Source organism: Mustela nivalis, assembly GCF_964662115.1.
Source record: "Mustela nivalis genome assembly, chromosome: 1".
Taxonomy (NCBI): domain Eukaryota; kingdom Metazoa; phylum Chordata; class Mammalia; order Carnivora; family Mustelidae; genus Mustela; species Mustela nivalis.
The window spans coordinates 69314328-69341415 of NC_139020.1; the positions used below are offsets into that span (position 1 = coordinate 69314328).

Below are 27088 nucleotides of genomic sequence, written 5' to 3' on the forward strand. Positions count from 1 at the left end.
AACAGATTGGTGGTTGGCCGGTTAGCTCAGTTGGTTAGAGCGTGGTGCTAATAAACAGCAGATTGTTTGTAGACACATACTTGGTCAAACCAGCAACATCTCTAATTTTCATCAAGATTACATGAAAAAAAAATCACTTTAGTTCTATTTCACCGTCTCTCAATTACATCATGGGTACCATAGCACCTGACAATTTAGACTAATTTAAAAATAAATATAGACTATTGGTATCACAGATCAATAAACATTCACCACTTGTTTTAAAAGGCCTAACTTGCATTTGGTGAGGTGATACAAAAACATCTGTGTCCCCAAATCTTGATTTGTAACTAGTATCACGTTTGACTTTATGGATAATTAATTTTCTCTAAGGTAGGAGTTGCCAGAATGGCTCTTTGGCCCCCATGTTCCACAGGGTAGCCTTCAGTACCATCTTTATAAATTCCTTATTTACTTTTTTTTTTTTTTTTTTTTTTAACTTTTTATTTTTTATAAACATATATTTTTATCCCCAGGGGTAAAGGAAGTTTGGAAAGAACCCTTATTTACTTTTTAATACATTTCTTGAAATCCTCTAATAAAGAGAAGTCCCTCCTGAGGTTTAGTTAATACTCAGCAGATTTATCAGGTATTTTCTAAGTAAAAATCAGCAGGAAGCTTTCCCTGGGAGAATATAGAAGCAATACACTTTAGTTTGGAGGAGAGGGAAAAGATTGGTGCACAGTGTGGATTTGCCTTAGGACACAGCAGTCCAGGTTTGGAAGGCAGTTAAGTAACTATGGCTGGGTGAATCATTCCAAAGTTGTAAGAATTTCTCTCTTTTAGCTTCTCATGTCTGGCTAGTGTAACCCCAAAGTTGGAGGGTGATGCAGTCTGTTAAAGTTAGCTTCCTGGGGGACAAAGGAGGTCAGATAAGGAGAGTAAGGAGATGGGGATAAATGAGGTATAATCATTATATCTTCAAGGCCAACTGGAGAGAGATAGGTCCCACTATTTTGAAATGTTCTCCTCCCTAACTTATATATTTACTTATTATCCAAAATAGAATATATCTGGTATATTTAGTATGGTTAGAACCAGGCCAACCAAATATGGCCTACTGCTGCTTACTTTTGTGAGTAAAACTTTATTGAAATTCAAACATGCCTATCAATTCTACAAAGGCAGTAGTTTCAAGTGATCATGTGACTTACAAAGCCTAAAATATTTACTATCTAGTTTTTGACAGAAAATTTTATCAATCCCTGGCTTGAATAGTCCTTCTTTTTCTTTCTATTCTAACTTTCTAAAATATTTTCGAAGTTACTTAAAGTTTATACTTTTGGAATTGGATTTTCCCTACGAAAAGATTCAGGTTATTTTATACTAAAAAGGAAATTATAGTTAAATCAGTGTAATAGCTCAGCTAGTATTCACAGATGAAAAGCGGGAAAATAAAATGGTTGTTTTGAAAATATCCTTTTTTAAGATCACAAACATCTGGATATTTACCAAGACATCTGGAACACTAACTGATTGACTTATTTATATTTAGCCAGGTGCATTTTGTAAACACCTGAGGTAAAAACTAAATATTAAAAGCAAAAATAAAAATTTCACTTAACATCTTTGTTCAAAATACTTCTAATTTTAAATATCAGCTTCCTTACTCATTTAAAATGCACCAAAAATTGTAACTAAGTCTATAATTTTAGCAGATATTTTGGAGGGTTTAAAGAATATCATATTAGTTTGTTTTTTTATTTGGTTGTGCAATCTCTATATTCTCACTGTATGAATGAAAAAAGATCATTATGGTGTTTTTTAAAAGGCCTCAAAATTTAGAGTAAACAATGTATTTTTCAGTTATTATATAGTAATAAGCAAAGTGGTAGGAAGAATGTCCTGTCTTTGAGCAACTGAACTGAAATAAAACATGTTTCTTGGTCTCTCGCTCTTAGTTTTTTAATGACAGAATTACCCTCGGTTAGAGCCAAATAGATTGTCATGAAAGGAGGTCGGTCTTTGGAGCCAGACCAGGGTATGACTGCTGGCCCAATTACCTTCTAGCCTATTTTGGCCCAAGTTTCTACTCAATAAAATGAGGGTGATATTTTTATTGGTGAATAATAACAACAAAACAATGGCTCCCATTTATTGACTTGCTTACTATATACCAGCCACTAAGCTTAGTGTAGTAGACACACCTCACTTCATTTAATCCTCACAAAAATCCTAAAGGTAGTTACTGTTATTATCCCTAGTTCAGAAATGAGTTCATTAAAGTGTTAATTTCCAGTTTACAGATTCTACCCTTAGAAGAGCAGCTACCAATCACCTACTGCCTTTTGTGTGCTAGGGAATTCGCATGTATTTTCTCAGTTAGCCAACAGTGCCAACAGGTAGCTATTATTATTATCTCAAGTTTTCAAATGAGGAGATTAAGGTTTGGAGAGGTTAGTTTTGCCAAAGTTACACAGCTAGTAAGAGTTAGAGGTAGGGTCAGAACACAAGAAGAAAAAACCCAGGGCCCATGCCTTTAACCTTAACTATAATGCCTCAGCAAGGAATAGTTCTTCTTCTTCTTCTTATTATTATTATTAACATAGATATCCTATTTAAAAAAAACATAAAATCAATACACTAAGAAAATACATATACACATATGTTTAAAATGTGACAAAAATTGTTAGGGAATCAAATAGTTCCATGTATAATATCTTGAATTGAGAGCATTCCCTTTTATACTGAATTGCAAGGTAAATATGAGGACTACTAAAAGTCAAAACAGAGCTAAGCACTTCCACCTGGATCCACTTCCCCCGGACAGTCTTTCTGAAAATATAATTTGAAATTTTGTACTTCAAAGTTATGTAATACCTACATCAGATATCTTAAATAGTGTGTGTTGCTGAAAATGTACAAATCCTGCAATTATGTAATCTTAAACTCTGAGAAAAGTGCAATAATGCTTATGAAAGAGCATGGTGCCAGATACACTCCATGTCAGAAAACTCAATTTGAGTTCTAATGTTCTTGTATCCTCACTGAAGATTGTCAGCTAGAGTGATAAGCAGAAAATACATAGCTTACTTGACTTTACCTTTGTTGAAGTAGTCTCAGAATTATGGGATGGATGAATTAAAATTTCTATCTGAATAGACTTTCTCCTTTTCTGACTTTTTTTTAAATCCATTATTAGATTTAGGGATGGTTACTAAAATGCCCACAAAAAAATGTCACAGAACCTGGAAAATTGCTATAAAAGTTTGGTTTTCATTACAACATTTGGGCAAATTTTGAAGAGGAGGTACTCAAACAATCAAAGACATTGTGCAAATAAAATCAAATATTTTTCGACCATCTAACTCTTAGCAAGCCACTTCTTGCAAATTCTTCAGGAAGCATAGAATCTAGCCCATACTGTGCTTTCTGTAAATGGAGAAAGAAAATGTTAGAAATGTGAATAGCTTTTCCTGTTTTATCTTTTCAACATTTCATTCTTTCCACATTCAAAATGAAACATAATTGATACTTTTGGGGGGTCACCCACCCATTGGAGAGTTTCTGAACACATGAGTAATGCTACCTATTGGTGGAAAGGCATTTATCTGCTATTTGCAAAAGATGGGGACTTTTACGGATCTTTTAGGAAAAAGGCAGTGTCTTTGAGACTTCTGCTTGTATGACCAATTATTCAATTGATTTGTTTCAATTATTTTATTTTTCCAGCATTAAAGTTAAGTTTTATTCAAGATCACCATTTAATCTTCACTTTAACTAGTCAGTATAATGAGCAGAAAATAGCTGGGGAAAAATACAGGTCTAGAGCCTGAGTGACTGTCTTTCTCACACTTCATATGGGTATGAAGAGAATTAAAAATATAGCACCTGATAAAGTCTCTGATTCAGAGGTTATGCTGAGAGTATACTTCAGCATAACCTCTGAATTTTCTTGTTTTACTCTAGTGTATAAGATTTGATAGTTCAAAAACAGATACTGAAGAATTTAAATTCTAAGTTCATTTGAAAAATCTATAATGTGGAAGAATTCACTTCTTTTTTATGATTACTCTATTAATAGCTTAAAAAGGCAAAGTTAATTCCTAAGAATAATAGACTGTTTTTATGGTAGCTTTGTACAGCTGAAGATAGAAGATTAAATTCCCTTCAACAGTGAATTATTTTAAATATTTTAATAATATGCTGAATTTTACAAGAAAACCTTAACTGTTCCTTCATTAGTAGGTAGGGTTGCCACATAAAATACAGAATGCCCACTTAAACTTCAATTTCAGGCAAATAATGAATATATTTTTAGTATCTGTATGCTCCCTGAAATATTTGGGACCCACATTACTTAAAAAACAAACAAACAAACAAAAAAACCTTTCTTTATCTAAATTTCAAGTGTAACTAGGGATCCTAAATCTACCAAACCTACCAGCCAAGCCCTCTGAATGGTTTTCAAGTGATGCTCAGTTCAACTGGCTATCAACACACTTTACACTTACCCATTCATTAACCCACCCATTAATTAATTCAACAGGTACTGGAATACCTCATACACTATTGTAGGCATCAGGAATAGTTTCGCAAAACCCTTTGCCTCATGGATCAGTGGTTCTCAATCTTGGATATCCATTATAATCAGAAGGGGAGATTTTTTACATGTTAATGGAGTCCTAAATGCAACCCTCCAAGATTCTGAGTTATTTGTTCTGGAATCTGGCCTGCTTATCAGACTCTTACTACTTCCCCAGGTGATTCTAGTATATGACCAATGTTGAGAACCACTGCTGTAGATGAAGACAGACTATATATTTTTAGTCCTCATTTTTGCACTGCCTGCATCTGCCATCAGGTGTGCCTATTAAGGGTTGAGTCACTCAGCAGATCAACTATACAGGGAAGCAAATTGCAGACAATTTTAACTAAGATTTTTCCAAAGCAATGTAACTATTAAGCTAGCATTATATATTTTTAAATTAAACTATTTTCCCTCAATTTTAGAGCTATGAATATTTAAATAAATGCATTCATCCATTCATTCAAAAATACTTATTTCTCTCTAAGCACTGGGCACTACACCAGGCACTGGGGATGGAGCCATGAAAAACACAAACCTCCTATTCATGCAGGAGGGACAATTAGTGTAAAAACAGAAAATAAACACTTCCTAAGAAGAAAATGAATCAAGGAGTCAAAAGCAATTAAGTAACAGGGAGGGTACATTTTAGATAGAGCAAGCAAGAAGTTTCTCGGGGAACCTGAATGATGTGAAGGACTGAATCATGCAAATATCTTCAGTGAAAGGTAAAGGAAATACCAGGTGGGAAGGCCTTGAGATCTAAATAAGCTTGGTGTGTTTATAGGAAGAGCTGGAAAGATAGTATGGCTAGAGCAGTGGTAAGGGGAAAGTGGTACAAGATAGGGCCAGACAGAAGACTATGTAGGCCCTTAAACCAAGATAAGGACATTGGGCCATGTTGTGGGCTGTGGAGTAACAGACATGGTTTAATTTACATTGTAAAAAAAATCAGTCTGGCTTCCATGTAAAGACTGGATGGTAGGATAATGGTCTCATAAAAGCAGGCAGACTACTGCAGTAGTTAGGGTGAGAGATGATGGCAACTTGGACTAGGGCAGTGGCAGTAGAGTTTTCAAGAAGTGGTTGGGTTATAATTTGAAAGTAAATCCAACAGTTGCTGCAGAACGGATGGATATAGGGTGTAAAGGAAAGAGGAAATAAGAATGTATTGGATTTTAGCTTTTACAAAGACAGGGATAAAGGGCTAACACAAGAGTTCTGGCAAGACCAGGTTATGTTTGAAGTGTCTAGTGGCCATCCCAGTGGATAGGGTCATTATGACAGGTAAGCATATCTGGAGCTCAGAAAAGCAATCAGGGGTGCAGACAGATATTTAGATCATCATCTTTACTTAAAAGTATACTTTTTCCTCTCTTAAATTAACACACAGGACTGATTTTAAACAAAGTGGGCAGTCATTTCCTTTCTAAGTAGATTACTTCTTTTAGGAGTTATACCTGTGACCTAAACACTGGCACCTTATGACTTGCAATGCTTTACTACAGAAAACATAAATAAAAGGAAATATTGCCCCTACAACTTGTTAAATGTCCTTGGGATAAATACATGAAGTAATTTTGAAAATTATTTTGAATGATGCATGAGGTCTTCTTAAACTATGACTAAAAAAATTTTCGTTATTAAGAAATGATAATTTTCAGCTGTAACTGTTTTTTGTTAAAATTGTTTTATTATATACTCTAATATTCAAATAATCCAGAAGTAGTTTTTAGAAGTATATTATGAAAAGGGGCACTTGGGTGGTTCAGTCCGGTAAGCCTCCAACTCGGTTTGGATCAAGTCATTATGTCAGGGTTGTGAGATCAAGTCCCACCTTGGGCTCTGCGCTCAGTGTGAGTCTGCTTGAAATTCTTCCCCTCTCCTTCCCCCTCTGTTCCTTCCCCCTGCTCACACACACACACTCTCTCTCTCTCTCTCTCTCTCTCTCTCAATAAATAAATAATAAATAAATAAACTTTTTTTTTAAAAAAAAGAAGTAAATGATGAATGAAAATTAGATTTTAAGCTATTATATTTTTTAGAACAAGATTCATACAAGCAGCATTAGTTTTAAAAGTTTAAAAGGAGAATTTTAATACACTAGTCTTTATTACAATATTTGTTAGAGGATTTCATTTGTAAAGTTGTTCTAAAGCTGAGCAGTAGCGGGAAAAAAAAGTAGAATTTGAGCTTCATATTTGCCACTAAACTAGTTACATGTCTGAACACAAATTGTTTAACTGCCTTAAACCTTAGTGTTCTTATTTTAAAACATAATAAATCTACTTCAAAGATCTTTTGTTTAAACAACACAATAAATGTAAAAGTATTTCAAAAATAATAAAGTTACACACAAAGGAGAGGTGAATAGACCATGGCATAGTGTCCACATACTTTTCTATTGGTAAATATATATCCTATACTCAAAAACTCAAAGTGAATGACAATGATACTAATCTCACTATGGTAAGCTAGTACAGCAAACTCAAGAATATAAAGTCAAAAATCTGCCTCTCTATTTTTTTTTTACTTGCTTCACAGGAGGTATTCTTTTTTCTTGAGCTGTTCTGGTGATTGGGTTTATCTTTTTCCCTCTCCAATAGGGATAAATGAAGTATTTAAGATGGTAAGATTGAGGAGTAACAACTGACAGATGGAAGGGAAAAAACTATAAAGAATTCAGAGAAGACACAAATAAGCAGCTACTTAATTCTTCTAAAAATTTACAGTATAGGCAATATATAATTATCTATTTATTTTACTAATTATTTTCTACTGAGAGGTTCTGTTGTTGTTGTTGTTAAGAGAGTTCATTTCAACTAATCAGTAAAACACTATTACTGGTCAGCCTTTGGGGTATGGAAAACAGTTGCATCAATCAGTAACAGGATTCATTCCTAGTTCGATCCTTTGATTCCTGGACCTGTGAATCCTGGCTAAGGGAAAAACAACATTGTATACAGGATACTAACTTAGACAGAAATATGCTCCTAGACGATATGGGAGTGGCATCACTCACCATCATTCCTAGTATCCACTAGCAAGTTTTTTGCTTCCTGTACCCACACACTTAAACTCTACTCTCCAGAAGTCTGAGCTTCAAAAGGAGGAAAGCTTCCAGCAGGAGATGTAGGGAGAATACCACATGAAGATAGAGGACTGGAGTAATGCTTCTACAAGCCAAAGAAGGCCAAAAATTGTTGACAAACTACCCAAAGCTAGAATGATATGATGGAGAGGATTCCCTTACAGGCTTCAGTGGGAGCATAACCCTGTAGACACCTAATTTTAGACTTCTAGCCTCCAAAACTATGAGACAATAAATTTTGTTGTTCTTTCTATAAACTACCTAGTTTGTGATACTTTTTATGGCAGCTTTAAAAAAGTAACACAACCACTATTTTAATAAATTCTCATCATTAAACAAGGCTCAATGATTGTTTAGGAATTTACTATTTTTTAGGAACTATTAGCTAACAGGCTGTGTCTCCTATTTTTCAGAAACAGTTAAGGAGGAACAAGAAGGAAAATTAAATCAAGGACTATAATCTTTAAGTGAAAAAAATGTTTATGTTCTTTATAATAAAGTACCTTTTATTTTCTCATTTTAAGAGAACAATAGGGTGATTTAGATATGGAATAACATTGACAAATAGACTTGGAGAATATGAGCCAGTTTTATAAGTGTAACAGAGGATGATTTAACATTCAACGATGTACTTTTAAACTTTACCTTAGCCAGGGGCCTAAGAGACAAAGGAGGCCATTATATTGCCCAAACTCCTAAAGCAATGTTTGATTTGGGCCAATGAAGCATAGACACTCCAGACATATGGGATAGGGAAAGCAGGGGGAATTTTAAATAATCTCATAAGGAAACTTTTAAAAGAGTATAACATCCATCATTTTGTCAACAGTGATTGGTTAAGGCTGAGATTTTAGAGCAGTTCAATAGGACTTTGAAATCTAAAATGTGGTGCTATTTTACTGCTCAAACACATTTTAATACATTGATATAATTTGACTCTTTATTACTAGTTACAATCACCAGATCATCTGCAAAAAATTCTATAAATATCATAGCGAGAAATTCTTTACATCTTAAAGAGAGAAAAAAAAAAAAAACAAACCAAACCAAAACAGAAAATTCCACTTTGTATGAAAGAAAATCATAGGATTGCATATGGCTTAAATGAAAGATTTGAAAAGTGGTTCCAGGAGATAGTAACAGGATATATTTAGCAATAAAAGTGGTAACTAGGAGTTGGCAACTAGTTTATACTTAAAAGATCAGCTACCAGAAGAACCCCAAATCATAACGCTATGCCAAGAGTTAGTACACAATATAGTAATAGAAATTATATGGACAAAGGGATATGACAGGAATGAGATCATTCTCATCAAATGGTTGGACTGACCTGAAATTATTAATAGTTGTATAAGACTTTGATGATTCATAAACTCTATATGGTGGAAAGTAGCTGAATGAAAATGGTTTTTATATTGCACTACTCTCAGCAAAATTTAACATTACCTTTCCCCTGAAGTTTAAGGATATCTGATAGTTGGGATTTAAGTAGAGCCCCCAGAAGGAGAAAATCACCCCTGAAGATGTCACCTGTTTATGTGGAGGACCATACTCTCTAGAGGAATAAGCATACTCTATCAACTACGTACTGATATTTAGAAAAGAGCAAATTAGTTCAAGTCATGTTCTTTGGCCCCCTCAGAATTTTATGTTGGGTCTTTTGCTTATTGTTAATCAAGAGAAAAAGTGAGAAGACTGCATGAAACATTTTATTGTCAGACATGCAAGTGGGTGTATCCTGTCCACCACATTACTTTAGCCAGAATCCAGTCACCACGCTATACCCATATTGAAGTTTGGGCTGGGAAATGTAGTTTCCCCATGGGGAAGAGGAAATGGGATTGATAAGTATCTAACAATTAGTGCGAAAAAAACTGATATATATAAACATGCACACTAACTTGAAAAGATATCTATAGCCCCATATTCATAGCAGCACTATTGACAATCACCAAGAATAAAAACAAACCTAAGTGTCCACTGATGGATGAATGGATAAAGATGAGGGATATATACACACACACACACACATATATATATATACATATACACATACATATATATACACATATACATATATCACACATACATATATTTAGTTGTACTTAGTTATAATTACATCAATATAATAGAATATGTATGTGTGTGTGTGTGTAACGGAATATCACTTAGCCATAAATATGAGGAAATCCTGCTATTTCCAACAACATGAATGGGACTTAAAGGCATTATGCTAAGGGAAATAAGCCAGACAGAAAAAAAACAAATTCAGTATTATCTCACTTAAATACAGAATCCAGAAAAACAAACAAACAAACATTAAACTCATAGAAAGAGATCATAATTGATTACCAGAGGCAGGGATGATAGGAGGGGGAATTGGAAGAAAGTGGTGAAAAAGTATAAACTTCTGGTTATCTTATGTTTACCTTATATCTTATATTTATCCTTATCACATAAAGTAATAATACAAATATAATATACAACATAATGACTATAGTTAACATTGCCGTATGGTATGTAGGAAAGTTGTTAAGAGTAGAACCTAAGAGTTTTCATCACAAGGAGACATTGTTTTTTCCTTTTCCTTTTTATTTTATCTACATGAGATGGTGGATATTAACTAAACCTATTGTGGAATCGTTTTACAATACATGGAAATCAAGCCATCATGCTGTACACCGTAAGCTTACACAGTGACGTATGCCAATTCTTTCTCAGTAAAACTGGGGAAAAACATGCACAAATATCCCCTATTTTTATTTTGTGGGTACTTGTAGATATGTCTATACCAACTATTAATTTTCAACTTTTCTGGATTAGATCTCTTTAATCTATAGTTTATACTTGGGTTTGCTTTGTGATTCAATCTAAGAGTTTTTCTCTTTTACTAGGTTAGTTTATTCCATGTAAATTTATTCATCTGAGAGATATGTTTGGACTTAGTTCTGTCAAATTATTTTATGGGTTTGGTTTTTGTTGTTGTTTTTTTTTTTTTTTTTTTTTTTTTTTTTAAGTAGGTTCCATGCTCAGTGTGGAGCCCCAACACAAAGCTTTAACTCACAACTCTGAGATCAAGACCTGAGCTAAGATCAAGAGCCAGACACCTAACTGATTGAGCCACCCAGGCACCCCTTCTTCTTTTATTTTTTAAATGTTTGCTACAAGTTTTTGTTTTTTCTTTTTTTTTTAAGTTTTTGTTTTTTCTTTAGGCTCATTTTCTTTTTAATAATTTCAGTGTTTTCCGGGGCACCTGGGTGGCTCAGTGGGTTAAGCCGCTGCCTTCGGCTCAGGTCATGATCTCAGGGTCCTCGGATAGAGTCCCGCATCGGGCTTTCTGCTCAGCAGGGAGCCTGCTTCCTTCTCTCTTTCTCTCTGCCTGCCTCTCAGTGTACTTGTAATTTCTCTCTGTCAAATAAATAAATAAAATCTTTAAAAAAAAATAATTTCAGTGTTTTCCTTTTTAAAAGTGATATAATTTATCCTATGATTTTTATAGGTTTATAACATCTGTTAGCCTAAACCTATGCAATAATTTGGTTTCATATCAAATTCTTTGGATGTTCTTTCTTTTTCTGGGGAAATGTAAATGATGTTTCATAGCCTTCCAGCACTGATTATTACTGGGATGAAATTCTATATAATTTTCTCCTCATTTTTGGAATAAGGTAAATTATTAGGCTATTTCTTGACATTGACTTGTTTGTATAAATGTTTTCTAAGATGTTGTAAAACTGTTAAACAGTGTTCTAAAGTGTGCAGTTTTTCAATACCACCAGCAATGTCTGAGTTTCTGTTGTTTCACATTCTTGCCAATAGTTGGTATTCCTAGTTCTTTTCATCTTGATCGAATTAAAAGGTTTATAGTCATTTGGTCATCTGGGTTTCAGTTTGCATTTTTCTGACTATTGATAATAAATACCTTTTCAGCATTTATTTACTAGTAATATATTACTTAAAAACAAATAATTTTATATAAAATTATATAAAATAATTTTCATATAAAATATAATTATAAATATATAATGTTATATATATATATGACTTTTTCTCCCAATCTATGGCTTGTCTTATCATTTTCTTAATGGGGTGTTTTAAAAAGCAGAAGTTATCCTGAGAAAAGAAAAAAATAGGAGGCATCATACTTCCTGATTTCAAGCTATATTATAAAGCTATACTAATCAAATCATATCATACTGGCATTAAAACAGACATATGGATCAATGGAACAGAATCAAAAACACAGAAATAAACCCACGTGTATACAGTCAACAAATATTTGACCAGAGAGCCAGGAATACGCAATGGAAGAAAGACAGTCTATTCAATAAATGGTGCTGGAAAAATTGGGTATTTCCATGTAAAGAAATTAAACTAAACCCTTATCTTATACCACACAAAATGAATTAAAATAGTTTAAAGACTTAAAGATAAGATTAGAAACCTTATACTCCTAGAAGAAAACACAAGGAAAAAAACCTTGAAATGGTCTTGGCAATGATCTTTTTGAGTATGACATCTTAAGTACAAGCAACAAAGTAAAAAAAAAAGTGGGTCGCCTAACACTAAAAAGTTCTGCACAGAAAACAAAAACAAAGAAACAAAAAAAATTTGATCAAAGTAAAAAGACAGCCTACAAAATGGGAAAAATATTTGCAAACTATATATCTGATAAATAAAATACCCAAAACATATAAAAAATTCATACAACTCAATAGCAACCCCCCAAAATACAATTAAAAATTGTGACCAAAGAAAATATACAAATGGCCAACAGATACATGAAAACGTGCTCAATATCCCAAAGGGAAATCCAAATCAAAACCCACAGTATTACCTCACAGCATAATCAAAAAGATAGAGATAACAAATGCTCATATGGATGTGGAAAAAAGGGAACACGCACACCATTGGTAGAAATGTAAATTGGTATAGCCACTATGGAAAATAGTAAGGAGGTTCCTCCAAAACTTAAAATTAGAACTAACATATGCTCCAGCAATTCCACATCTGGGAATATATTGGAAGGAAATGAAAACACTGTCAAAAATATCTGGACTCCTCTGTTCATGGTAGCATTATTTATAATAGCTAAGACACAGAAACAACCCAAGTGTCCATTCATGGATAAATGGATAAAGATGTTGTGGTAATACATACATAATACACAAATAATACACATTCAGTGGAATATTCAGCCATTTAAAAAAAGAACAAAGTCCTGCCATTGGGAAAACAGTGATGGACCGTCAGGATATTATACTAAGTGAAATAAGTTAAAAAAGGACAAATATCACATGATCTCACTTATATGTGGAATCTGAAGAAACAAACAAACAAACAAAAAACCCCTCCAAACTCATGAAAAAAGAGATCAGATTTCTGGTTACCAGAGACAGTGGGTTGTGGAGGGTGGAATTGGATGAAGGTGGTGAAAAGGAGCAAACTTTCAGTTCTAAGATAAATAGTACTACAGATGTAATATGCATAATAATGACTACAGTTAACACTGCTCTATGGTATGTTTGAAAGCTGTTAAAAGAGTAAAGAGTTGTCATCACAGGTAAAAAGCACTCAACATCACAAGGAAAAAAACATTTTCTTTTTCCTTTTTTTTTTTAAATCTATATGAGATGATGGAAATTACCTAAATTTACTGTGGTAATCTATTCATAAATATGTAAATTGAATCATGCTATACATCTTAAATTTGTACAGTGCTATGTATCAATTATATCTCAATAAAACTGGCAAAAAATAAAATAAAAACACTGTTGCAAAACCTAAAATAATAACATTTCTTAAGACCACTCTGAAAGGAATGGAGACTGCAACTGCGTCATAACAAAACACACTATAATACAGGTTTACACCTAGGAAATGGATAATAAAACAATCCTGAGTGGGAAGCACAGAAGAAAAGAAGAAAAGCAGTTATCACTATGGGCTCTTTCAGCACTTCTACAGCATCAAGCAAAGAAAGACAATTCAGTAAGGATGAGTTGGATGAGCACTGTTAATCAATAGCTGATGATTGAGAAGAAACTGGAAAGAACAAAAGGAGTAGGAAGGTCAGAATCACACAATAAGTGATGATTGCAAAAGAATAATAGATTGTAAGTTAGTCCTAAGGTATATAGCTGCTTTCACATTCTACCTTGGGATGAAGTATGGCCTTACCTTGCCAAATAGGTTTTTAAGGTCAAGGAGATTTCTTGGCATTGAGCATTATTTCAGGATGTCAACAGAGTCAGGATGATCTCCTCATGGATGCCTGAAATTTACATATTCAACCAATTACATCTCAGATCCCACATGCCCACTCTCTCAATAACTTTTGTAACCAGTTCCCCAGTCACTTTAATTCCTTATTTTATTAAAGAATATATTAAAATTTATAAAAGACATTTTAAAAAATTAAAGAGTTTTTAATTGTGATAAGCTTATTATTTTTTGCTTTTATGATGGGACTTTTTGGTGTTTTATTTCAAAAATTTTTGTCTATTTCAGTTTTGTAATGATTTTCTACTTGGCTTTCTTCTAGAAGTTTCATAATGTTTTAGCTTTTATTTTCAGATCTCTGATCCATTTCAAGTTAAATATCTGTATTTTTTAAAAGTTGAATCAATTTTACTTATCGGGATAAATACTACTTGGTAAGGATACATTATTTTTATGTATTACTAGATTAGATTTATAGTATTTTGATAAGAATTTTTGCACCTACCTTCATAAGGGATATTAGTCTGTAATTTTATTTCCTTGTAACCTCTCTCTCCAGTTTTAAGTATTAGGACAATGTTGGTCTCCTAAAATGAAGTATTGGAAGTATTTCATTCCCACTGTTTTCTCAAATCTATATAAGATTAGTGTTACTTTTCTTCCAATCTTTTCTTAAATTTACCAGTCCTATCATGTAGGACTGATGACTTTGATTTTGTTTTAAAGGTGGGGAGTTTTTAAAAGTAAATTTCATGTTTAATGGGAGAGTTTTTCACGTGTATCTTTTTTCTGTGCCAGTTTTGTTAATTTGATCTTTCAGATTATTTCAATCTTAACAGTTTTAAGTAGTCAGTTTTTTTACAAAATAGGTAGTTATTATTCTTTTAATGTATATAAGCTCCATAGAGATTTATCATTTTTCATTCCCTTATATTTGACATTTTTTATCTTCCTTTATTTTTTTGATCATTCTAGAAAGAGGTTTATCAATTTTATTGATCTTTTCAAAGACCTAGCTCTTTGTTCACTGGACTTTTTTCTATTTATTGTTTAATTCAAATTCTATTCTTTATTTCATTCATTCTACTTATACTGGCCTTAATTTTCAGCTCTTTAAAATAGATCATTGATTTTTAAAATGTTTTCTCTTACTATTATTATTTTTTAAAACATTAGCACTTAAAGCTATAAACTCCCTTCTAGGAATCACTTTATTTGTACTCTACAAGTTTTGATGTGTATTCTCATTATAATTAAAAAATAATTTCATATCATTTCGGTTTAACTCAACATATTTTCTAAATTACCATGTTATTTATTCATTGAATCATAGGTCATTTAAACCTGTGTAATTAATTATCAAATATTTAGGTATTTATTTACAGATAATTTTTAAATTATTTTTATATTTCATTTAACTATAGTCAGAGAATAATGCTGTATGATATTGACTACCTTTCACTTATTGGAATGTTTTTGTGGTTCAATATATAATCTATCTTGATGAGTATTTTCTGTGCACTCAAAAGGCACATGTATTTTCTGCTGGATGTAGTTTTCTATATTTCGATTAGGTTAAGCAGAATGATATTGCTGTTCATATCTTCTATAAACTTAGTGATTTGCTTTCAACTTCTTTCATCAGTTACTAAACAGTGTTGAAATATTCAACCATAATTATAGATTAATGTAATCTTCCTTTCAGTTCTCATAGTTTTGGTTTCATGCATTTTGAAACTCAGTTTGTTAGGTGAATATACATTCAAGACTTGTATCCCTTTTGATGAACTGATCCATTAATTTGATGCCATTCTTTACTTTGGTAATACCATTTCACCTGAAGTTTATTTTTCTGATATCAGTATAGCCATGTTAGCTTTCTTTTATGATTACAGACCTACCACTGTCTTCATATTCAAAGTGATTATTGTGCACACCATACAGTTTGCCTTGCTTTTTTACCTAACCAGGTAAAATGCTTTTAATTAGGTTGTTAGAACATCTGTGTAGGTCCACATTTCCATCTGGCATTATTTTTATTAAGTCTAAAATAACTTCATCATTTCTTATAGTGTTGGTTTGTGATACATTTTCTTAGCTTTGTCTGAAAATGTTTTTACTTTGCCTTCATTTTTGAAGGATATTTTAACTAGATATAGAATCTGGTTATAGGTCTTTCTTTCTTTCAGTACTTTGAAGATGTTTTTCCATTGCTTTCCAGCTTATATTGTTTCTAATGAAAAGTCAATGTCAACTCTTATTTTATTAACTGCACTATATGTAAAATGCCTTTTTTGTCTTTGGCTCATTTAATTTTTTTTTTTGTCATTAACTTTCAATAATTTCCATATGTTGGTATGATTTTCTTGGCGTTCACTCTGCTAGGGACTCACTAGACTTTGGGCTCTTGTGCATAGACAATTTTCTTCATATCTAAAAATATTTGACTGTTATTTCATTAAAAATTTTCTGCCCCCCTCTTCTAGGACACCATCTATACTTATTTTAGATTACTTGATACTTGATATTGCCGTACAGTCACAAGAAACAATGTATTCATTTACTGTCAGCCCTTTTGCTCTTTGTCCTTTAGCTTCAAAGTTTGTTGTTGTTTGCTATATCTTCAGTTCATTTATCTTTTATTTTAGTGTATAGTCAGCTCATTTATTGCTTTTGTTTTTTGTTTTTCTTCATTTGGATATATTTTTTAGATATAAATATTTCATTTTAGGGTTTTTCATATCTTCCATTCCTCTCATTTTCATGTTTTCCTATAAATCTTTCAAAATATTTATATTTTAAAGAATGTGTCTGCTAATTTCATCATAAGTAATTTCTTGAAGCAGCCATGGTTTCCTTTAAACAAACAAACAAACAAACAAAGGTATGTCCAAACAATAGTCTGGAAACTAGGGCTACTATTTGCTATTGGTTGGTAATTTTTTTTCTAGGATTTTACAAATTCAAAACTACATGGTTTTTATATAACCTTTTTAATTTTACATCTGTACTTTGTTTCTCCTGTACTGAGAATCCTGGTTCTCAAGGCCACACAAAATAATAGATATAGAATATATCATTATTACTCATTTGCTTTATCCTACTTATGCCTTGTTACATTTAAGTATTTTAAATGTGTTACTCTATTTTTGTGGCTTAAAGTATTGATGCTAAAAAATAATCTCATGGTAATATCATTTTGATGCTCTTACTAAATATATGCTCTTTTCCCTAGATTCCCAAAGGATTTTTTTTGTTTCTTTTAAGTCCATTTTATTAGAACATGTCTTGGTCTTGGTTGTTCTGGGTTGATATTTTCAGTTAAAAGTATGCTATTTTAACACCTATTTTATAATAATACTTCCAGCAAGTTTTTCTTTCTTTTTTTTTTTCCCAAGATTTTATTTATTTATTTGACAGAGAGAGCGAGAGCGAGAGAGGGAACACAAGCAGAGGGAGTGGGAGAGGGAGAAGCATGTCTCCTGCTGAGCAGGGAGCCTGATGTGGGGCTTGATCCCAGGACCCCAGGATCAATACCTGAGCCAAAGGCAGATGCTCAACAACTGAGCTACCCAGGCACCCCTCAGCAAGTTTTTTATATTTGTTCTATTACCTAAATTTCTATTCTATTCTATTACCATTTCCATATGTCAAATCTTTTTAACCCACTGAGCCACCCAGGCACCCCATCCATATGTCAAATCTTTTTATCTCTCCAATATTTGTCATTTTCTCTCAAATCCTTTTTATCTCATTTTTTGTTATTTTAAGTCTTTTAATCTACTCTTTCTAATAAGATATTATTTGTTGTATTTGAGTATATGCTTTCTCTAGTTTATTCATCAATTCTCAAATAGATTTTTATTTTTTGAGTTATATCAGCTAATTTGAGTTTTTCTAGTTCTGATTCTTGTTGTTTTTACATACCTTCTAACTTTTTCTAATATTTTTAACTCATTTTGAAATGGTATGTTTCAATTTGCATGTATGTTCAGTATGTCTTTCTAGTGTGTTTTCTTTGCCGGCAGGGCTATTCTATTATTGTGTTTTCTTATAGATACTTGCCTAGTATTTGACTTCAACAATTTTCTATATCATGGGGCACCTGAGTGGTTCAGCGGGTTAAGCCTCGGCCTTAGGCTCAGGTCATGATCTCAGGGTTCTGGGATCCAGCCCTGCATCACATCAGGCTCTCTGCTCAGCAGGGAGCCTGCTTCCCTCTCTCTCTCTCTGCCTGTGTCTCTGCCTACTTGTGCTCTCTCTGTCAAATAAATAAATAAAATCTTAAAAAAAGTTTTCTATTTTTATTTTCTATTCTTACTTTTAAAGAAATTTAATTTTCATGATTTCTTAGATTTAGTTCAGATGGCTTTTCTAACTAGTTATGAGATCCTTTATTGTGTTGTTTTCATGTATTAGTAATGGCTTGGTTGGGGCAGTTTCTAGCTGCTTCCTTTTCTCTTTTATCTAGACCTTCTTTTTCCTTTATTTCAGTTGTTTCTAATCTGAAAAATTTTGTTTTATCACAGCAATTTCTCTTCAGTATGAAGCCTTGTACTTGGAGGAAACCCTATGAGAAGTTAAGGGAATTAGCAAGTTCTTAAGACTTACTGGTTATTAAAATATGCTAAATCTCTTCAAGTTTTAGTTATTGTTCCCAAATTGAATTGCTATGATTTCTAGTGAATAATTTTTAGTTTACGTGGGGCTCTTCTGTCCTCAGGTCCATCAAATACCCTATTACTTCTCTCTGCTTTTCCCTGCATAGACACCCAGAAGATATAGGTCTCATGTGTACTGATGGCTTTTCTCCACCTGCTTCTATTTTGAAGCTTGTAAGGATATACTGTTGTCTTGTTTGTAAATATTATCGTTGCTGACTTTGTAATATGACATTATAATTGTAACATCTGTTTTTATGTGCAAATTTAAAAAATCTCACATCTATGGTACCAACTCTCTGACCATCTTCTCAAAACCATAATTTTTAATTTTTTTTTTAATTTTTAAAAAAGATTTTATTTATTTATTTATTTATTTATTTCACACACACACACACACACACAGAGAGAGAGAGAGAGAGAGAGAGAGAGAGAATGAACACAAGCAGGGGAAGTGGGAGAGGGAGATGCAGACTTCCCACCTGGCAGGGAGCCCTCTCCAGCAGGGAGCCCAGTGGAGGGCTCAATCCCAGGACTCTGTGATCTTGACCTGAACCAAAGGCAGATGCTTAACCACTGAGCTACCCATGTGCCTTCTTATAGTTATTTAAATGAGATAATTCAATATAAAATATCTAAAAGTTAATTAGGTATTAAAGAACCAAAAGGCGTGACAAGAACCCTTGAATAACACAGAGCTAGAAACTGCAGAAGCAATGACAATATCCAGAGCGGAGATGCCAAAGAAGGATGTATTGTTGGTTGATACTGGCATTTCTGAGCTAAGATGAGTGGACTCCTGGGATTGGGGTTTAACCCTAAAAAAAGCTGGAAGACCATTAATGTTGGTTTACCTGAAGTGGCACAATAAACATGGTGTTCAGAAAACTGCAGAGTCAGCTGCTGCTACCGTAAGGAAATGTTACTGCAGAGTAAAGATGTATTAGGGTGATGCTAATAGGAACAAGATACAAATGGTAAGAAAAAGAACAGTTTCTTTCATCTTCTATCTTTTGATAACCCTTTATTGCCCCTTATTGCCAGAGCTCAACAGGAAGCAAACTGATAAATCAGAAATGCTTTTCAGAGTTCTAATTCCAGAATTACAAAGCAAAATATTGAACAGTAAATTTGAAGCTGGTAATACCTTAAAAACTGGCTTATAAGTGTTATATGCTCTTTGTAAACTGTGCCTTTGTCATTGCATAGTCTTTATCTTATTTAGAACTTTGAACCTTAATTCACTTTATCTGCTATTAATGCTGTCTTTCCTCAATTTTTCTGTATGCAATTGCTTATCTCTTATGCCATTTTTTAATTTTCAACATTTCTTCACTACTTTGTTTAAACACTTTTTTTTAAGGGGTATATTGATAGGTTTTGTTTTTTTTCAAGCCAATCTGAGAAGCTGTTTTATACATTGGGAAAATTAAACATTCATGTTTTATTCTTTTCACCCTATTTGTGTCCTTATTTTAATTATTTCCCTTACATAGTTTTCCTGTTTGATCATTACTCTTATCTTTTCCTCTTTGTAATTATGAAATTCTATTGCACTTTTTCATGCAACTGGTGATTATATTTTCATACATTCAAAGTGAAATCCATACAAAAATAAGGATTATATGCAAATAAGATTTCACCTATTTCTGTTTGCTCGGTGCTCTTTTCCTTCTCTGGATGAGCCCTTTAGAACACTTTCACTTCTCCTCTCCCCACCCACAAGTTCCTAGAATTTGTTGATCTATTTTAATTGCCTTTAGAGTCTATTATCAAGATTCTTATTCAGTATGCCACTTATACTTCAAGAAGTACCAGTTAGTATTTATATTACACATATTCAGTCACTCTACATCTGTTTACGTATCTCCTTAGATAACAGATGTGTCAGAGCTCATCATTCTTTCATTTACTCTATCTTCTCATGTATTGAGGTGGGTTTTTTTGGGGGGGGGGTTGGGGTTTTTTTGTTGTTGTTTGATTACAGTCTTTTCCTATACTATTTCCTCAGTTTTTATGCTGAGTGATATATTCTAGCACATATTTACAAACAACTTTCTTTGACACTGATAAATGTTATCTTGATTGTATTATAGTCGATGGATCATATAATATTTAGTCCTTTCTCTAAATATATATTTAGTCCTTTCTCTAAATATAATTTATATTAAACTTTCTAATACTTTAAGTAAAGAGTTGGCTCCTATCTGATTCTTTTTTCTTTCATAATTAGTCTTCCTCCATTAGCTAATTTTACTTTTCTTTATCCTCTGGATTCAGAAATTAAAATAGATTATTTCTAACAGGTCTATAACCAGGTAGCATTAAGTCAATATGGGGAAGAAGTTGATATCTCAACAAAATGATGGGTCCTTCAGATATTAATAATAGTTTCCATGACACATTTTCATTGTATGATACTGGCACCTCTTTCAGGTAACTGTTTTGTTTGCTGATTTGTGACTACTGATATTTCCTTTCTCATTAATGGTCACTTTGGTCCTGTCTTCCCTGTTGACTATAATGTAAATCTTGGAACTAGAATTTGATTGCACTATTGTGTAGAAGCAAACCATGATAATTTTAATGTATTAAGAAATCAGTTATGATTACTTTGCAATAGCTGATGGGAACTCCCCTCCTTTTCTGCCTTATCATTCTTAGTAAATTACATTGTGAGCCTGTGGTCTTATTTTCCACAACAGTGTTTTTCTTCATCAATCCTGTCTGAGCTCTTTTATTCTATAAACAGATATCCTTCTCCAATTCAAGACAAGTTTTTTTCTATAAAATGTTTAATTATTGATATTATCCCATCTTTTATTCTTCCTTCTTTTGGAACTCCTGTGTTATTCACTATTGAATCTTCTGTATGTGTCCTTCTGTTCTCTGTTCTTTTATACTTTCCAACTATTTAGGTTTTTGTTCTGTGCTTTGAGATATTCCTCTACTTGATCTTGATACTGCTGAATGTATGATTCATGTATTGTTTTTAAGTATGAAAATTATGATTTAAATTCTTAGGTTGGGATAGTGTGAGCTAGATATTAGTTAATGCATTCCTAAATTTCCAGGCTAAAACCCCTGGTCTGAAATAAGCACATAAAATCAGAGGAAGTGAATCTGATCTAAAATAAGCATATAAAATCAGAGAAAAGTAAATTGTGTTAGTTTGCTAGAGCTGCCATAACAAAATACCACAGACTAAGTGGCTTAAATAGTAGAAATTTATTTTCTTAAAGTTCTGAAGGCTAAAAATAAAAATCTAAGATTAATGTGCCAGCAGTGTTGATTTCCTCTGAGGCCTTTTACCTTGGCTTGGAGATGGCTGCACATTTGCTCCTTCTTCCTGTCTTTTCTCCATTTGTACACATCTCTAGTGTCTGCTTATACACCCAAATTTCCTCTTTTTATGAGGACACCAGTCAGATTGGATTAGGATCCAAGCTAAAGGTCTCATTTTAGCTTATTCATGTCTCTAAAGAATTCATCTCCAAATACGGTCATTTTGTAATGCTAGGGGTAAGGATTTCAACATAGGAATTGGGGAAATGGGGGAGGGGGTCACAATTCAGATGATTACTGTCATTGTGAAAAGAGATTTTTTTTTTAGAGTTTTTTATTTCACATCAATAAATTGTTATACCAACTAGGTGTCTAACAATTCAATTCAGTTCAATTCTGGCAGGAACTCTTAGGAGCTAGCATCAGGCTCCTCAAATGTCAGAGCTTAGTCCCTCAAGACCACTTGAGAAGCTAGGGACATAGAGTGCCAAGGGTACCTACATTTCTGCTCAGCACACCAAGTATTCATGAATTCCTCTGACTGCCTCTGTTGGTTTAATAGCTCACTAGAACAACTTACAGAACTCTGGAAAGCATTTTACTTGTGATTACTGGTTTAATATAAGACACAACTCAGAAGAGTCAAATGGAAGAGATGCATAGGGCAAGGTAGAGGGGTGGCTTATGATGTGGAGCTTCCACCCTTCCCTGAGTGCACTACCCACTCAGCACCTTGATGAGTTCAATTGGGAAACTCCAAACCCCATCAATTAGGGGTTTTTGTGGAGATATTATTACATAGACATGGCTGATTAAATTATTCTTGGTGATTAATTCAATCCCCAGTCCCTGACCCCTTTCTGGGATTTAGAAGTCAGACTAAAAGTTCCCAGCTTTTAATCATGGTTTGGTCTTTCCGGTAACCATCGCCAATTTTGAAGCTACTGGAGTCCTGACTTATCTCTAAGGAAATTCCTAACCCTTTAGGAGCTTTGTGTCAGGAACCAAGGGCAATAATAAAATATTTTATCATACCCTATTTGTGCAAAAAGGTGGCACATTGCTTTTGAAACCTTGATGAGTACAGACCATAAAAAAAATCTTTTTTTTTAAAGATTTTATTTATTTATTTGATAGAGAGAGAGCACACACAAGGAGGCAGAAGCAGGCAGAGAGAGAGAGGGAGGCAGGCTCCCTGCTGAGCAGAGAGCCCAATGCGGGACTCCATCCCAGGATCCTGAGATCATGACCTGAGCTGAAGGCAGAGGCTTAACCCACTGAGCCACCCAGGCATCCCCACCATAAAAAATCTTTTAAAAGTTATGTCCGCCTCTTAAGAAGTTACTTACCTTTGTCTCTTTAAGAATCATCTATAAAGCAAATGCAAATCATTTTTTTTAAGATTTTATTTATTTATTTGACAGAGAGAAATCACAAGTAGATGGAGAGGCAGGCAGAGAGAGAGAGGGAAGCAGGCTTCCTGCTGAGCAAAGAGCCCGATGCGGGACTCGATCCCAGGACCCTGAGATCATGACCTGAGTTGAAGGCAGGGGCTTAACCCACTGAGCCACCCAGGCACCCCAAGCAAATGCAAATCAAATGCCTACTTATTCCTGGGAAAACTTCAGGTATCTTGAATGTAAATACCTTAGAGAAGCTAAGCATTTTGTTTTGTAAATTGAAATGTATCTAGGTATCAGGTTTCTGCACACTTTTTGGCTTCCTTGAAAAAGTGTCTTTCTCCTTGGATTTGCATTGCCATGTATATTACTGTTTTTCTCTTGGAATAGTTGTTGTTGGAACCTTTCTTGTGCACCTTCCAGTCACTGTATGCCTTTTGTATTGCTTAAAAATAACTAATAAACTGATTCCTAATTTCTGATTTTCTATTTTATGTAAGTGCAATAATACAGAATGCACTACCTTGTCTGGTTTTTCTTCAATATTTTGTGAAATTCATCCACATCATTTTGCATAGCTGTAGATCGTTAATTCTCAATGCTATATTATATTCTACCATGTGAATATACCACAACTTATCTATTCTTTGTTAATGGACGTTTGAATATTCTTCAGTTTTTTTCTGTTATAGTGTTGCAATGAATACTCTAGTGTATGTCTGTTGGTGAATAAATGTGTGAGTTTTCCCTTGCGTATAGAAATAAAAGTGTTAGGTCATAGGGTATGCATATGTTCACTCTTAGTAGAAGTACAGACCATAGTTTTCCAAAGGACCCAGTGACCTCCCCACTAGCATTGTGTAAGAGGTATGACTGCTCCACATTTTTGTCAAGTCTGGTATTGTCTATCTTTTTCATTTTATTCATTTTTGTCTAGGTACATAGTGGTGTCATATTATGACTTTAATTTGTTAGCCTAGTAACTAATAAAGGTGAGGTTTATATTTTCAAAAGTTCCCTCTTAAGTCTTTCGCTTATTGTCCCCCAACCCCTACCGTCATGGGGGTGTTTCTTCTTACTGATTTCTAAAAGTTCTTTACACAATCTAGATGCATCTTTGTCAAATATATGTATTGGAGATACTTTCTCCTACTCTGAGCTCATCATTCTCTGAATGAATATAAGTTCTTAATATATAGACCGATTTATCATTTTATCTTTATGTCTAGAGTTTTTGATATTTCCTGTTTAAAAACTTTTACCAAAGTGTACCAAAGATTAATCTTGTCCAAAGACACATACAGCACTTATCCCTGACTCCTGGAGGTTAACTTGAAAGCCCCTGGAATGTCCTACCAAAGAGTGTCTTTGTTCACCTGGGGCCTCAAACCATGCCAAATAGTCTATATTAACAATATGATTTATGGTGGGGTCCTTGGCCCATATGATATCACACTGACTTTTGGAAGAGCAGGAGACTAAGATTAGCAATGTGGGAAGAGAACCATGACTATGTGACTGACCCCCAATAAAAACCCTGGACATCAAAATTTGGTTGAGCTTCCTTGGTTGACAGTACTCTGTGTGCATTGCCACACATCACTGTTGGGAGAAGCAAGCATTGTTCACACAATGCCACTGGGAGAGAACAACTGAAAGCTCTCTGTGCCTGGTCTATCCTACAACGTGCCCTATGCACCTATTCCTGTGGCTGATTTTAATATGTATTCTTTCACTATGGTAAATTGTAACCATGAGTCTATCAGCTTTGCTGAGTTCTGTTGTTCTAGTAAATTGTTGAATCTGGGGGCAGTCTCAGGGATTTCCTGAATCACAGCCTACCAAAGATTAAGCAGATGTTCTCCTGTTTCCTTTAAAAACTTTAGTATTTTATCATTCATATTCAATTTTTCCTTTAGAACGGATTTTGGTATTTGGCATGTGAAAACACAGGTCAAGATTGTCATAAATCAGCTGACCACCTGTGCATGTGTTTCTACTCTTTGTATTTACTCAGTCTTCCAGCCTTTTTTTTTTTTTTTTAAGATTTTATTTTTATTTATTTATTTGACAGAGAGTGTGAGAGCACAAGCAGGGGGAGCAAGGGGAGAGGGGAAGTAGATTCCCTGCTGAGCAGGGAGACTGGATGTGGGATTTGGTCCCAGGACCCTGGGATCATGACCTGAGCTGAAGGCAGATGCTTAACCATCTGAGCCATGGAGGCGCACAGTACTCCAGCTTTTTGTTCACTAAGAATAACTTGGTTATTCCTGGTTCTTTGTTATCTGTGAGTTTTCAGCTTGTCAATTTAATTTTAAAACCTGTTGGAATTTTGATGAGGGTTATGTTGAATTATAAATTAACATCTTTACATCTGACATCTTTATAATATTAAATCTACTAGTTCTTGAACATGGTATATCACCATCTCCTTTTATTTAGATTTTTTTGGTGTCTCAATAATGATTTGTAATTTTCAGTACAGAGTTATTGTCCATCTTATTTTTTTTAGATTTATTCCTAAAACTTGTTTTTTAAATGATGCTACTGTAATTCATATAATTGGTATGTGTAAAAATCCAAAGAATCTACAAACTATCAGAATTGTTGCCACTATAAAGACAATAAACAAAAATACTTTATTTCTATATACAAGCCACAGATATAAAATAGACAGACTAATCTTTTATTAGAAAAATATTTCTCTTTAAATATGGCTTTTAAAAAGATCTATAGAATTGGAAAGTAATTTTTAAAATAAAATTCTTAAAATATTTTCCCTGAAATTTCCTTTGCAGTTATTTCCAGCTTCAACAGAAAAACAATGTATGAAATGTAATTCATTGGTAGTCATTTTGGTAGAAACATATATTCCAAAAAATGAATAAGCAGACATGTTATAATTCAATGATTTTTATAGTAAAGTTTTAATTATTTACTATTTGAGATTTTAACAATTTGAGACTTTAACAATAACTTTCTTTTCTTTCTTTCCTGATATTGGAGATTACATAACTGTTTTTTTCTATTGTTTTTCATTACATACAGTTCAAAACTAAGTATTTGTGTCTTAAAGACTTCGGAATCAAAACCTAGTAACAAAATTAAAAACCTACCCTTATATAGTTTAAAGCTTGCTTTTATATAAGTTCTAGAACTCCAATTACTGTATCTATTCCTGAGTATGCAAACTCATAACTGCAATTAGATGCTACTTTACCTTAAAATGATATAACATCTATAAAAATACAAATTATCATGAAATTCCATTTTAATCTACTAAGTTGCTATTTTCAGTCTGTCAACAAGTTCTAATAATGGTCTTTTTACCTTCTGATTAGATTAGCACACAATATTTTTTATTTATCTATAAATATTCAAGTTCTACTTTCTAAGTATTATCTAGCAAATCTTTAAGGAAACTTACTTATAATAAAGACATGTATTAGTTCTGTGATTTCAATTCTTAACTCCTGGCTTCTTAAAAAAAAAATAACTAAAGCTTTACTATTTCCTCAGCAGGGGAAAAAAAAGGAAAAAGCCCATATAGCAGTCTACTTTCTACAGTAAGTACATGGTAGCACGATGATAGAAAGTAGCAGATAAGGGCACTTAGGTGGCTCAGTCAGTCAGGTGTCTGCCTTTGACTCAGGCCATGATCCCAGACTGGGATCGGGCCCCACATAGGCTCTCTGCTCAGTGGGAGTCTGTTTCTCCCTCTGACCCTCCTCCTTCTCATGCTCTCTCTTTCACTCTCTCTCACAAATAAATAAATTTTTAAAAAATATTAAAAAAAAAAAAAGACTTTTTAAAAAAAGAAAGTAATAGGTGGTCCATCTAAGCAACAGCCGAGTGAATCAGT

At 33.4% G+C, this 27088-nt stretch overlaps 1 protein-coding gene across 1 annotated transcript in view; it reads right to left on the reverse strand.

Moving 5' to 3' along the window:
• Window positions 1-27088, reverse strand: part of SLC9A9 (solute carrier family 9 member A9) — a 679861-nt gene that overhangs the window by 647907 nt on the left and 4866 nt on the right. The window contains exon 2 of the mRNA XM_082713071.1: window positions 13839-13932. The gene's annotated coding sequence lies outside the window, so the exon portion shown is untranslated. The remainder of the gene's footprint in view (window positions 1-13838; window positions 13933-27088) is intronic.